The sequence below is a fragment of the Pinus tabuliformis genome, chromosome 8 (assembly GCF_031772625.1).
Source record: "Pinus tabuliformis cultivar Carrire ecotype Pingquan chromosome 8, CPIR1, whole genome shotgun sequence".
NCBI lineage: Eukaryota > Viridiplantae > Streptophyta > Pinopsida > Pinales > Pinaceae > Pinus > Pinus tabuliformis.
This window is the reverse complement of record NC_142294.1, coordinates 1,678,892,110-1,678,901,513: the sequence shown is the minus strand read 5'-3', so window position 1 is coordinate 1,678,901,513 and position 9,404 is coordinate 1,678,892,110.

Sequence of the window (9,404 nt, the reverse complement as noted above, 5' to 3'; positions counted from 1 at the left end):
CTCTAGGTGGAACCGGAGTACGAGGTGTAGAAAAACCTACTGAGTTGTCTAAAAAATTGGTTAATGCAAGGTACCAAGACTCACTTCTAGGAGGACTGTAAAAGATGGATTCACGCTCCCTTAGATCAAGGGTAATTAGATCTTCAGAATCAGAAACGCCTATTTCTTCCTCTGGAACAAGTTCTTCTATAGCAATTAATCCAACAGGAAGATTTTCGGTGATAATTCTTTCTATTCTTGGTGAATCAGGAACACTAGGAGTTGGAGTAACAGGTTCTGAAATTTCAGGTTCTTCGCCTGTTTCACTGGCAGATGAAAAACTACCAGCAAGCTCGGAAACTGTAACAGCTTCGGGATTGTAACCTGTTTCTAATCTTTGGTAATCTGGATGGACTACCAAAGAAGACTCTCCTTCTTCAGGTGAACCTACTCTACTGCCACTAGGAGGAGTTACAAGGACTTTTAACCCTTCTAAATGACCCGGAATGTTTTCAGGAGATTCACCCCGCGATTTACGGAGTTTTCTTAACAAATCTATCCCGGTAACAATCTCAGGAGACTTGCCCCGAAGTCTACGGGACTGTCTCGGTAATTCCGCCACAATTAAAGATTTTAACTACAACACACGAAATCAAAGTAAAAAATTTCAAATCAAACCACCTAAAGTCTTCTAAAGAACCAATCAAATTTGAAGCACACGCCTAAATAATCTAGAGCGTCAAACCACACACAAACAGTAGTCTTCCGTATCAAAAGCGCTAGTTGGTGATTAGGCCCAACCTCGCAGGATTCAGTACAGAAATAGTGGGTGGAACAGTTACCCCGGCGACCTGCTTAATGAATAGACTGGACCAAGTTCCTCCACTTTAACCGTCTCGAAGTGAAGCGAACCCCCCAGAAAATCCAAGTGAGTATAACCGACGTCTGCTCCAGGTACAGTGGGACCTTCCCTCCACCGTCACCTTGGGTAGAATCCTAGATATTATGGCCACTAAGGTTACCAATCACAACAATTACACCTGGGGGAACAGTCTAAACTCCGACAGCACGCAAGGGCAGAGTAGCAAGCTCCAATCCCCTTACCGGCTCCTTGACAACAATCCAAGGTTTACCGATAAGTGACCCCTGGCTCCTCGACAATGGTTAATCCGAGGTTTACCGTTTGTAATACGTACTGCCTGGCGTCGTTCCCAACGAGGGAGGAATGATCCCCTCACTGGTTCGGACACGAGCTCGTGTTTCTCCTTTAAGAGGAGCTTTCCCAGAATGTAACTGAAACAATTGGATTTGTTCTACTCAAGATAGACTATCTGTTTGGTTTTGTAGTCTTGGAGAGTTAAGTACTCACCTACTCCAAGACCCTAGCCTAAGCTATGTTGGTGCTTCAGAGCCCTAGAAAAATAAAGATTACTAGATTGATTTTAATTTAAGCGTTACTTTTAAGGTTGTTTCTTAAGTCAAAAGGTGATGGAAGTGAAACTAGTGGTATGTTGACTCGACTCGAAACCACTACAAAATGCACCTAAAATGATTTATCCACTACTTTACTTTTTCGATGAATTGCTTAACTAAAAAGTTGAGAGAATGCAATCCTTATAAAAGCAACTTCTTAATTGAAGACAATCAAAGAAACAATTCGTTTTTCTTTTCCAAGCATAAAAACATAACTTCTCTTTACATGCACGAAAAAACTCTTTTCTTCTTTTGAAAACAAAAAGCTACTTGAAACAAGACTTTTTAAGAAGATGTTTTTGTATTTTTTCTTTTAATAAAGCAAATAAATCTAATATAACCAAAAATCAATCTTAACAACTCTTAAAATCTATGAAAATGCACTCATAAGCAAACTAAGGGCAAATTTACTTTAAGCAATCTTAACGAGGCCAAAACTAACAATGATTATTTCTAAGGTGTTTTACTTGATCACAATCAAATCAAGGACTAGCTTATTGCAGAACCAAAAACTAGTCAAAACAAAATTCTAATCTTTTTGTCCTTTTTGAAAATGGAAATCAATACTTTAAAAACAAGCAATTCGAAATTTGACCCAAAACAACTCAAATGACAAGTTGCTCAAACAAGGAGACTTTACGGCAGGCTCAACTTCTAAGAAGGTTGACTAACCAGAGATATCTAAGGCTGGACAACTTTCTAAGCTCAAAGTCACTACAAAGCCTTACCAAAAATCAATCCCTAGGTCTAAACTTCGTTGAAAACCACTAAAACACTCAAAGCTCACAAAACGAGTTCAGGTGAGAATTCTTGACAGGGTACTAAAGGATCTGGGCGGAAAACACTAAGAAAAAACAAAATCTAAAAGTAATTTAATGCAAAAATGGAATTTTCTTAACTTTTACAGGAAGACGCAGGCCAGCAGTTGTCACAGGTGCGGCCCCGCACTGTGCAGTCGACAACAGCGCGTCCAAGGACGCACTGTGCAGCACACAGAGACTGCGTCTTTCTGGAAAAAGGAAGAAAAACTAAAGCCAACTAAAGCTACAGCTAAGCCACCCAAATACTAATTCTCACAGTCAAAAACCAGAAAATAAAAATGATTTTCTCAAAGCAAAGTTCATATAAAGGAAAAGACTCTCTCATTAATGGATTCCCCAGTGGAGTCGCCAATTTGTCACACGGAATCTGTCAAGGGTGCGGACACGACTGACCTTCCTAGAAGTCTAAGACATTCTAATGACAAACAAGACAAAATGGAGTGATCTTTCTCTAAATACACCTTTTACAACATGAAAACTACAAGTGTTTAGGCTTACCTTATTCCAAAACGCTGTTGTTGAAGTCTGTTCTTGACGATCCGGATGAGCTCCTCCTTCAAGTCAATTCCTGCAACCACAAACAATCAAACAATTACCAAGCACTTGCATTTCATATAATAAAACATATATTCAACATCCAGACCAAGGAACACATGAAATAACTCATTAACACAAGCTATTGAGAAAAATAAACCAGTTTGTATTAATAACGAAACAAAGAAACTCTTACAACCTGGCCTTGGTGTTGTGCAAATTCCTCCCAGGGTCCATCAAGGGTTTTCCTCTACTTTGACAAAGCTCACCCTCTCCCAAGTAGAATCAAGTGAAGACAATCTCTCCTCACAAAGGCTCTAATGGAAGACCTAAATCCTGCAGCATTTACCCAAAGAAAATGTATAGCTCCAACCTCCTCTCCTTCTGGCTCAATGCCTTCATTTATAGTGCTGTAAAGAGGTTATTCAGGTCCACTATCAATGGGATCATCCCCCTCTATGGGTGGGATAGCTCCCTTATTGATGGGATAAGTTCCCCCTTAATAGAGATACATGAACCAACTGGAGGCGCATCCATTTCATCAAACCGACCTCTAGAATGTTCTAGAAGTAACCACAAGTAACTTTTTCAAGATAAAACTCGCGCATTTTGCCTTTTACAGAGGGACGCACCTGTCCCTTAACATACAGAGCGTCTATGGACGCGGATTTTGTGAACATGGTCAGCGTCCCCGCAGGTAAGGCTAGAGAGAACCTGCGACCCCAGAGATAAACATGATTTTTACAAGACTTTCTCTCTTCTTTGAGTTTGAGATGGATAACAGAGGCATGAGACTTGCCTAAGAGGGTAGCATGACTTGTTGATTGGAGCCATACTAACTGTAAGTAGTCAAGGTGACATTTTTTAGTGTAACAGAGAGACACAGATATACGTGGTTCATCCAATTTAGGCTATGTCCATGGAGAAACAATTAGTCCTTCCTATATATTATCCAACAAAATGAAGAGATACAACCTACAACAGATCCGTTGTAATTTCCTCTTCGTTCTCACACAATTTCCTCTCTCTTTCTCGCTCAGAATAATAATACAAAGCCGCAATACAATTCCCTCATATAAACTGAGGGTTTCCTTCTAGGGAATAAAAACCCTAAATTAAGCATAAATTCCACCTTTAGATCATCCACCTAATGAATGGCCTATATTGGCTACAACATTATAATATTTTACAAGGCAATTTTACATATAGTTTTAGCTGTGAGGGTGTTGCCCCCAAACCCCCACTAGGGGGCTCATAAAATCGTCATTGCCCCCACCCCCCCGGGGAACCCCCTAACGGTGATTAAATGGGCAACGTTGTCACCCTGTTAGGAATTGGTGTCCAATGCGGCGATACCACTCAATAAAGAAGATAATTAGGCTCCACACACATTAATCTCCCACTTGGAGGTTGATTATAGCAACTCCATTGCTGCTTCATTTGCTGGAGAATGCTTCAACACTTTGGACCTGGTTGTTTCTCATCTTCGTCATCATACTTGAAGACTAATTGAAACAGAGCAGAATCTCAGTTTCTCCCTGGTTACAACTTTTATTAACATATCACAGGATTCTGGCTAGTGTGTATCTTTTCTAGCTTCAACTGTCCATCTTCCAACACTGATTGAATGAAATGGTACTTGAGTTGTATATGTTTAGCCTTGGAATGAAATTTTGAGTTCTGCAAGATGAATGGCACTCTGGTTGTCACTGTATAACCTTCCCATCTCCTGCGCCTTACCCAATTCATCTATAAACCTTTGCAACCAAATAATTTCTTTACTAGCCTTTGTAGAAGCAACATAGTCCATTTTTGTCATTGAAAGTGCAACAACACTTTGCATTTTTGAAACCTAACTAATATTTGTTCCACCTATAGTAAACACATACAATGTGGTGCTCCTCCTCTTATCTTTATCACCTACCATGTCTGCATCAAGAAATCCCTATAGAGAAATGTTCGAACCACCAAATCATAATTCTTGATTTGCAGTACCTCTTAAATACCTAAGAATCCACTTCACTTCCATCCAATGTTCTTTTCCTAGATTTTTCATGTACCTACTTACAACTCCCACTGCATGTGCAATACCAAGCCTTGTTCAAACCATTGCATACATTAAGCTTCCAATTGTTTATACATATGGAACTTTAGACATATAATCCATCTTTTCCTGACTCTTGGGACACATCTCCTTACTTAGTTTGAAATGGCTAGCCAAAAGTGTACTAATTGGTTTTTCACTCCGCATATTAAATATTTCCAACACCTTTTGTATGTACTCACTCTGAGACAATGTTAATTTGAGATTTTTCCTATCTCTAGTTATTCTCATACCAAGGATTTGTTTTGCAGCACCCAAATCCTTCATTGCATATTAATTTTCCAATTTTCCTTTTAGCACATTTATTACCTGCATGTTAAACCCTGCAACAAGCATTTCATCTACATACAATAACAATATAATATAGTTGTTATCATTTTTCCTTTTGAGATAAACACAATGATCAGATTGATATCTAGTATAACCTTGTTTAGACATAAACCTGTCAAATTTTAGATACCATTGCCTTGGATCATGTTTTAAGCCATCCAAGCTCTTCTTCAATATGCACACTAAAATTTCTCCTTCCCTTTGACCTCATACCCTTATGGCTATTGCATATAGATCTCTTCCTCCAAATCCTCGTGGAGAAAATTTGTCTTTACATATAACTACTCAAGATGTGAATCTTTTGCTGCTACTAGACTTAAAATAGTTCTAATTGAAGTCATTTTGACAAAAAGAGAAAATATTTCATCAAAGTCTATACCTTTCATTTGTGCAAATCCCTTCACCACAAGTTTATCTTTATACCTTTTTCTACCTCCATCTTCTTCCTTCAACCTGTAAACCCATTTATTCTGCAATATTGTTTTACGTGGAGGCAACCTAACTAAGTCCCAAGTCTAGTTATGTACCAAGGATTCCATCTCTTCTTTCATGTTTGGCTCCCACTTCTTCCTGGTTTCTACCTGCATTGCTTCTTCACAACATTTTGGTTCACTATAATCAGTCAAAAATACATAATATAATGAATGAAAGTATCATTCAAGGGGTCTACTTATCCTCGTAGATCTTCTAACACCACTTCTAGGTGTTTGAGGTGATTCTTGTTGTTGTGGTAGTTGTTGTTGTTATGGTCGTTGATCATTATGATTTTGAGACACCTTTACTTTTTTTGTGATCTTGTCAAGCACGGTGTATTCTCTATTTTCTTTTTCATGTTTCTTTTCATGCATCTCATCCTTATACAAGACCCTTTCATTGAATATGACATCTCTAATCCTAATTATTTTGTGATTTTCATAATCATATAAGCGATAACCAAAATCATTAAAACCATATCCAATAAAGGTACATTTCTTTGATTTTGCCTCAAGATTTATTCTATTTTCTTTATTAATGTGGACAAAGGATTCACAATCGAAAGAATTTAAAAATGAGTAGTTTACCTTTTTACTTGTCTATGCCTCCTATGGAATACCACATTCAAAGGATCTTGAAGGCCCTTTCTTTATTAAATAATCAACAATATCTACAACATCTGCCAAAAATTGTAAAGGCAACCATGCATGTGATCTCATGCACCTTGGATGCTCCATGATTTTCTTGTTCATCTTTTCTGACACACCATTTTCCTGTGGTATTCCTAGAATTGTCTTCTCTTTGTGAATTATATGCTCTGAAAATTACTTATCAAACCCTTTGTTGTAATATTCTCCTCCATTTTCTCTTCTGAGACACTTCAACTTATTTCCTATCTCATTCTCAATCAAGGCTTTCAATTTCTTAAAAGCATCAAATACATCAAATTTATTTCGAATACAATAAATTTGGGTTTTTTTTGTTGCATCATCAATAAAAGTAACATAATAACAAGAGCCACTGAGATATGATACTTGAGTGTCCCCATACATTTGTATGCACAATCTCTAATTTTTCGCTCTTCTTATGTTTCCCAACTCTAAGAAATCTAACACTTTTTTGTTTTCCATAAACAGAAATCCAAATCAACATGCTTCAAACCTGCCAACAAATTTCTTGAGTGAATAATTTGCATCCCCGTCTCACTCATGTGCCCAAGCCTATCATGCCACAATGTTGTATCTGCTCTTGTGGAGGTTAAAACATTAACATAATTAGAAATTCCATTGCATAAATACAATGTACCAACCTTTTCTCCTTTTACTATTATCAGGGCTCCTTTAGTGACTTTCCAGGTTTTATCTGTAAAAGTAGTTACACAATCTTCACCTCCCAACTACCCTATTGAAATTAATTTTTTCTTCAAATCTGGAACATGCATTACCTCCTTCAAAATCCATTGTTTTCCATTCTATTTTTTTATGAAAACTTTACTCATTTCAATGTTTTGCAGGGTTTACCATCACCCAAACGAACTTGTCCAATCTCCTTGAAAATGATCATGAAAATGTTTCCTTCAGGTGTAGGATGCAATGAGGCCCCTAAATCTACCACCCAGACATTAATAATATTTTCTAATGAAAGAATCAATCATCTTGAAACACATCACCTGTGACATTCACTTTATGATTGTTTTCTTGTTGTGCGTCTCCCTCTTTTCCCTTACGAAACTTACGGTATTTCTTCAGGTGTCCTTTCTTCCCATATTTCCAACACATTATCCCTAACCTGGACTTGGATTTTCCTTTCCTTGACTTACTTTGATATCATGGGCTCTTTCCTCTCTCTAGTAGTTATTTCTCTGCCTTCCCTAAAAAAATTGAATTATTGGGGTAGGGGCCTGCTTGCTTGAAGAAAGGTAAGGTTATCACTTATACTTATGAAACTGACTACCTCACTACCGGCCTAACTAACCTCAACCTCACCTGATAGTGGTGTCCCCTATCTCACGGTAGAACCTATCTCCTATCGATTGGTTGCGGAATTCTTCCCCCAGTCTCTGCAGTCAAGGCATTACCTGATGTCTCATCGAAGCTTTTTCGTCGCATTTCCTCACTAAGAATGGCATCGACAACATCATCAAACTTTAAAGTACTAGATCCAGAGACAAAGTTACTAATAGCCATATCTAAACCATTCCAACTTTTTGGCAATGAGCATATAATTAACAAAGACATAATTCTATCATAAAAATTTACCCCTACAGAACTTAACTGACTGGTAATCATATTAAATTCATTTAAATGATCAACAATAGATCTACCTTCCGAAATATTCATATTAAAAAAATACTTCCTAAGAAATATTGTATTTGAGGCCAAGGGCTTTCCATGTAGTTTGGAAAATGGCATCATTAAACCCTTTGTTATCATTTCCTTTGAAATATTAAAGGTTGCCAAAGCTGCCAAGCACAACCATATTTTTCCAAGTGATTTTCTATCGAGAATCTCCCATTTTGCATCTATCATACTCATTGGCTTCTTTGTTTTTCCACTCAATGGTAGCTACATATCTTTCTGACACATATAATCTTCCATCTACATTTTCCGTAACTAATAGTTTTGGCCATTAAATTTCTCAACCCTCAACATACCGTCTTCCGCCATTGCTCCCACTCGAACTAGGAACCCTTCTTTCCTGCAAGTTTCACAGCCAAATAGACCTTCGACTCTAATCCGGGTCATTGGAAATTTATATATTACAGAGCAATGGAACACATAAAATATTGCAGAAACACAAACTCAGAAAACACATAAAACAAGAGAGACACATATATATGTGGTTCACCTAATTTGATCTACGTCCACGAAGAAACAACTAGTCCTTCATTTATATTATCTGCAAAATGAAGAGATACAATCTACAACAGATTCATTGTAATTTCCTCTTCGCTTTCACATAGTCTCCTCTCTCTTTCTTGCTCAGAATAATAATACACATCCACAATTAAATTCCCTCATATAAACCTAGGGTTTCCTTTTAGGAAAAAAACCCTAAATTAAACATAACTTCTACCATCAGATCATCCACCTAATGAATGGCCCAGATTGACTACCAAATTACGATATTTTACAAGGAAATTTTACATCTATTTTTAGCTTCGGATGGTGATTAAACGGACAAGGTTTCTGCCCAGCTAGGAAATGAGGTCCAGCACTACGATACCTCTGAATAAAGAAGATAACCAGGTTCCACACCCAATAAAAATAATAAATTTCATTCTGCATTATTAAACTATAGAAAATTTACAAAAAACATTGGCCAAACCCAAATTAATATGAGCAGCATATCAAACAAATTTCCACTACTTAGAATATCAAATAATGGTTGATTTGCTTGCATCATAATATTAAAGAAATCGAAAAGTGCCTCCCTCTATAACAACTTTTCCTTTTGGTGATGTTTCCAATTTTTCATACAATTAGATAAAAGAAATTGAGTTAAAAACTATGTAGAATATCAAATAAAGGTTTGTTTGCTAGCATCATAATATCAAACAAATAAAAAGTGCCTCCCTCTATAGAAACTTTGTCATTTGGTGATGTTTTCAATTTTTCATAGGAAAATAAAAAATATAGGTAAGGAAGAAAAAAAATATTGACATATTAAAATTCAAATTTATTCCGGTT